Below are 6,079 nucleotides of genomic sequence, written 5' to 3'. Positions count from 1 at the left end.
AAACTTAACTTTCATCTCCAATGACCATCCTCTGTGTTCATCTTCAACCACTACTGTGGCTATATTCTGGGCTTTGTCATCATCTCAGCTGTACCAACTCTGATACAATAAAATTCATGATCCTGCTCTCTGACCAGACCCACCAGTCTTCCCAGTTTGCTTGTTCAGTTATGGTCAGTCACAGCTATTCCTTCGAACTTATCAAGATTTTCTTTTTTTTAAGTTTTATTTATTTAAATGTTTTATTTGTCAGAGAGAGCACACACAAGTGGAGGAGGGGCAGAGGGAGAAGCAGGCTCCCCACTGAGCAAGGAGCCTGATGCGGGACTCGATCCCAGGACCCCAGGATCAAACCCAAGCTGAAGGCAGATGCTTAACTGACTGAGCCACCCAGATGCCCCTATTTAAGTAATCTCTATACCCAACATGGGGCTCAAACTCATGACCCTGAGATCAAGAGTTGCATGCTCTTCTTACTAAGCCAGGCAGGCATCCCCAGACTTACCAAGAATTTCATTCTCTGACCCCTCCTATTTAAACTTTTCTCTTTTCTCAGAGTAGACCTCCACAGATCAACACTTTGCCACTCTCTTGCAGTTATCTTTAACTCCTTTATTATCCTTTTGTAGGCTCTGTAGAGCCCATGTGGAAAATTCCACCTTGGATCAAACCACTTGTGGCCTTCTTCATGCTTGTAGTTAGATTGCTAGAGAAAGTCACAGGCAGATCAGAGACCTTTAAAAACCACCCTTCCCAGCTGTAACTAGAAACTCAACATCTCTCCATTATCCATTTGTTTCCCTACTTAACCTTCTTTCCAATCCTCCAAGCAACTATTTCGAGACTTCTTTCTGAATGTTCTCGGACCTACCACCTTCTCCCACATGTTCAACAGATGCCTCTGCCTATCAGAGAAAATAAAAAACATCACATAGGTGTAATTTTTTGCAACCGCATGTAGAAAATTACCCATGGCTTCTGCCATCCTTTTTCCCTTATCATCTGTTAAAAAGTTGGGGTTCTGTCTATCCTAGCTAGTAACATGGGCATGGATTCAAATACCAGGTTGTGGGAAAGTGAGGGAATGTGTTTGTGCAATAAGAAAAGGGCCCCAGAAAGCATCCTGAGGAATAGCATGATCTGAGAGGCATGGAGGAGGAAGAGGCCACAGCAGGGACAGAACGGGAGAGCAGAGGGGAGAGGACAGGCAGGGAAGTGTTATGTTAAGGGAGCCAGGGCATGAGTGCCTTCCAAACAAGAGGGAGAATTTCCAATCTCTAAAACCATGGAAATGTCGAGTAAGATAAAGGCGAAGATGTATCTTTGGGATTTAGCCACGAAGAGGCTCTTAGGGGCCTTGGTAGGAGCACTTCGCTAGAGAGACAGGGCAGCAGCCGGACTGGAGTGGGTTGAGAAGTGAATGGCAAGGGGGGACCTGGAGATTCCCACTGTAGATTTCACTTTAGAGAAGTTCAGCTCTGAAGGAGAGGGGGTAAATGGGACCAAAACTAGAGAGAGTTAGGGGGAGAAAAAAGCTATTTGTTTTTTTGATAATAGAGACTTAGCACATTTAATTGCCCGTGGGAAGAATAAGTAGCAAAGGAGAGGTTAACAAAACAAGTAAAAGAGGGTAGGACAGTTGATGGAATAAGGTCCATGTGAAAGCAGGAAAGAGGAGAATCCAAAGCCTAAAGCTTCTTTTTCTACCTGCACTAGACCATCTCGTTTCTTCTTACTCTGCATCACTTTTATGCTCTCAAGTATTATGGACATGCTAATGACTTCCAAATCTATAGCTTCGTGCAAAATCAACCTCTTGAGCTCCAGATCCTCTTATCCAGCTGCCTAGTGGACAGCTCTCTCTAGCCACAGGCTCATCATATCTAAAACAACTTATTATCATTTCTTCCAAATATGATTTCTTTCAATGTTTCTTACACGAGGAAAAGGCACCAACATCCAACCAAAATGCTAGTAGACATCTCTGTCTATCCTTTACCTTCCCATCATCTCTTCCCACTTTCTTTCCCTAGTGCATTCCAGGTCCTGATGTAGGTTTCCCCTTTTCCAAGAAGCCCTCCTCACCGCTAGAGGTCAGAAGTTGGCACTCTACCTACGTGTCCTCATTGTGTCAAGTACATTCTCTGTTTCAGCACTTTCTCCTTTTCCTTGTCCTTGTCTTTGTAGGGTGAGGGGAGGGGCAGAGAGAGGGGGAGAGTGAGAGAGAATCTCAAGCAGGCTCCATAACCAGCGCAGAGCCTGTCATAGGACTCAATCTCATGACCCTGAGATCGTGACCTGAGCCAAAATCAAGAGTCGGATGCTTAACTGACCGAGCCACCCAGGCACCCCACTACTTTATTTTCTGATTGTCTTTTTACAAGACTAAACACCACATTGACAGGCACAGCTGTGTCTACTTCACAATTACATCTCCATCGGTTAGAACATAGTGGTGAATAAATATTAGTGGAGTGAATCATTGTAGCTGCTAACAGTTGTAATATACAACATTAAGGCATTTCTACATTTATTACCTAACTTAATCTTCATATACAACCATGAGAGGTAGGTATTATTTTCCCTGTTTTACTGATGAAGAAAAATGGGGTTCAGAGAGTTTAAGTACCTTCACCCCAAATCATCCACCTATATCTCACTTTTCTGGTATTAATCTCACAGCACATTATCTCTCACAGGTAAGCAGATGTGACTTGGGCTAATATTGGTCTGAGGCAGCAACGTTTCCATGTGGAATGCCAAGTAATTTCCGATTTAAAAAATATATATACACACACATATATATATTATACACACACATATATATACACACATATATATATATTCCAAGCTCTTTAAAAAAAAAAAGTGTGTGTGTGTGTATTCTAAACTCTTTGGGAGATTCCTAGTATAATAGTTAAAAAAAAAAAATGCTGGAATCTGGCTACATATTTTAGCATCCTGGCTGCGACCTCTGTGAATTTGGACAAATTTCATAAACTCTCCAAGCCTCAGTTTTTTCAAATATAAATTGGGAAGAGCAGTATATATCTCGGTGCTTTTTTTTTTTTTTAAAGATTTTATTTATTCATTCGACAGAGATAGAGACAGCCAGCGAGAGAGGGAACACAAGCAGGGGGAGTGGGAGAGGAAGAAGCAGGCTCATAGCGGAGGAGCCTGATGTGAGGCTCGATCCCAGAACGCCGGGATCACGCCCTGAGCCGAAGGCAGACGCTTAACCGCTGCGCCACCCAGGCGCCCCTATCTCGGTGCTTTTGTATGAAGCCTGTAACATAGAGCCTGGCCCAGATGTGGTTATTAATCAGTGGTACTTATTAATCCCATGGCTGTCCCCCCTTGTGTTAGCAGTTAGCTCAGTGCTGGGCTGGCCACAGGAAAGATTCTGAGGTTCCTGTGTACCAGGGCAGGTAAAGAGTGTCACCTTGCATTTCCTCTTGTCTTGAGTGCCAGACCATTCAGGCTCCCTGGGTCAGGGTGACACTCGGGAAGATCCCTGCCCCACAGGCGTCAGATCGTGTTTTGTGGCTCTATGGAGGCCAGTCAGGGTAGGATTGGAGCCTGTGGGCAAGCTCCCATTCAGAATCTGGAGGTTTGCAAATTTGAGGGTGGGGTGGAGGAGGATGAATGGGGCGTAGAGGAGAAACCAAAGATAGGGTTGTCCAGTAAGAAAGGAGAGGTGAGACCTGAAGAAAGCCAGAAAAAATTAAAAAATAGCTAATAGATACCGGTTGCTTGGTATGTGTCAGGTACTTGTCTATTAACTCTTCAAATTCCTGTAACAATCCAGTCAGTTGTGATATTATCCCTCTTTTGTATTGAGAAAACGGAGGCCGAAAAAGGCTGAGTTGCCTGGGTTCCCACAGATGGAAGCAACAGGAGAGCAGTTCTGGAGTGCAAGGCCCAAGCTGGAACCAGAGTCCTGAGAGGTGCTTAAACACGGTGTCTGGCGAACACCTCCGAGCAGGGTGCTTTTGTTTCTGTGGGCTACACGGACTAGCTCAACATACCTGGGCTCACTCAGGTGGTCCCTTAAAGATGCCGACAAACCCGTCTGCGTGTCGCACACCCTCCGGGATCTTGTTAAATGTCCAGATGCCCGGGTCATACTCCCAGAGGTTCTGACTCCGTTGGTCTCCAGTAGGTCCAACAAATCCATGTTTTTAACAGTCACCTCAGAAAATTCTGAAGCACTGGGTCCCTGGCAGATCTTTAGAAATCACCACCTTGAGGCTTCCCGCCGGCCGGGGGCAGCGTGCGGGCTCTGTGCGGGTGTGTACTCCCACCTGGCACCCACGGCATCCCAAGCTAATGAACGTATTGATTACCCAGTTCTGGCTGGAGAAGAGTTGGAACCATGCCAGGAAAGTCCCTGCGCTTCCCAAATCCCAGGCTTGAGAACGACACCCGGATTAACAGCCTGCACGTGTAGAATGCGACGTGGCGGTATTTGGACTTTGAAAGGCATTCCTGTTAAACCTCCTCTGTTCTCCCTAGAATGCCGCTGGTCTGTGAGGTTAGCTTGAAATCCTGACTGTTGGGCTCAGCAATCATCTGTGTTCTACACGAGGAAAGAAGCAATAAGCATTTTGTCTGCAGCAAGCTAAATCATCCTGAGGGAGCAGCTTACATCATTAGAATGTAATGAAATAAGTTGTCACCAGCAGCCGCCAACAATATTTCCAGTGACTTAGAAAAAGGTTATGTGTAGCAGACATTTTTCTGAGTTGTATTTACTTTTGTACATGGGGGAGGGAGGCTGGTGATGCTGGCTGACTGATTTTCTTTCTGATTTCATGTACTTTTCACAATGGTTTGTCTGGGTAAGGACGGACAAATCTAGTAAAATACCCGACAAAGTGCTCGATGACAAAGCAATCATTTAATGCTTCCCAAGGAGGCTTGAAGGGTCTGCCCTCCTCCAGGATGAAGTGTGTAGCACACTAAATGCTATTTATCACCAAACTCCCTTATCCCGTGGCTAGGCACAGCGGTAAAAACTCCTGGCTAGGGCAATCCAAGCTTTCCACGTGGTCACTTACACTGTCGCCACCCTGGCCCAAGTTACTACAGGCATACCTCGGAGGTCTTGCCGGTTCCGGCCCAGACCACTTTAATAACGCCAATATCGTAATAAAGCGAGTCAAATGCATTTTTTTTGGTTTCCCAGTGCATATAAGTTATGTTTACACTACATTACAGTCTGTTAAGTGTGCAGTAGCATTATGTCTAAAAAAGTACATACCTTAAAGCATCCTCTCTTGCTTAGAAAATGCTCACCATCATCTGAACTTGAGCAAGTTCTGATCACTGATCACAGATGACCAGAGCAAATACGATAATGATGAAAAGTTTGAAATCTTGCAGGAATTACTAAAATGTGACACAGAGACATGAAATGAGCAAATGCTTTTGGGAAAATGGAGAGGACAGACTTCCTTGACACAGAATTGCCACAAACCTTCAATTTGTTGAAAAGGATCTGCTCAGCGCAATAAAGCGAAGCACGATGAAACGAGGGGTGGCTGTGTTGGTCCTTGTCTGACGAACAGAAATAATTCTTAAATGCTGCCGCTTTCTCTCTCCCTGCTCTTCTATACCCAGTTCTCTCTTTGGTAGTCAAAATAATTGTTCTGTGCGGAAATCTGATCATTTGTAGCTGCAAATTCCCCAGCATTTAGAACTCTCTTTGCCACATGGGAGATGCCCAGTCAGTATTTGTTAAATGAACAAGTCATTGTTACTTTCTTGCTGAGACTTTTCAGGCCCTACTTCTTGCCTTCGGGATACAGACCCAACTCCTGAATTTGAGTTATAAGGCCGCTGCCTCCTCACCCCTCCTCTCCACCCCAGACTACCTTTGGCTCCTGCACTTTGCCATCTGTCTCTTCTCGGAAACTTTACACCTGCTCTTCTGTCCGTCCATGAATCTTCCCTTCCCGTCTCCTGCCCACTTCTCTTTACCGGGTAATTCATTTCCATTCTTTAGATCTCTGCCTACATGCCACCTCTTCCAGCACGTCTTCTCTGATTCTCCCAGGATCAAGTTGCTTGGACCTCA

The 6,079-nt window shown here is 45.1% G+C and overlaps 1 pseudogene; it reads left to right on the top strand.

The window, feature by feature from the left end:
- The window catches only part of LOC125282878 (uncharacterized), an 89,543-nt pseudogene that overhangs the window by 27,702 nt on the left and 55,762 nt on the right, over positions 1–6,079 (top strand).

The sequence above is a fragment of the Ursus arctos genome, unplaced genomic scaffold (assembly GCF_023065955.2).
Source record: "Ursus arctos isolate Adak ecotype North America unplaced genomic scaffold, UrsArc2.0 scaffold_12, whole genome shotgun sequence".
In the NCBI taxonomy this organism is placed as follows: Eukaryota; Metazoa; Chordata; class Mammalia; order Carnivora; family Ursidae; genus Ursus; species Ursus arctos.
The sequence above is the reverse complement of the archived record's forward strand: the minus strand, read 5'-3'. Positions and strand labels throughout refer to the sequence as shown.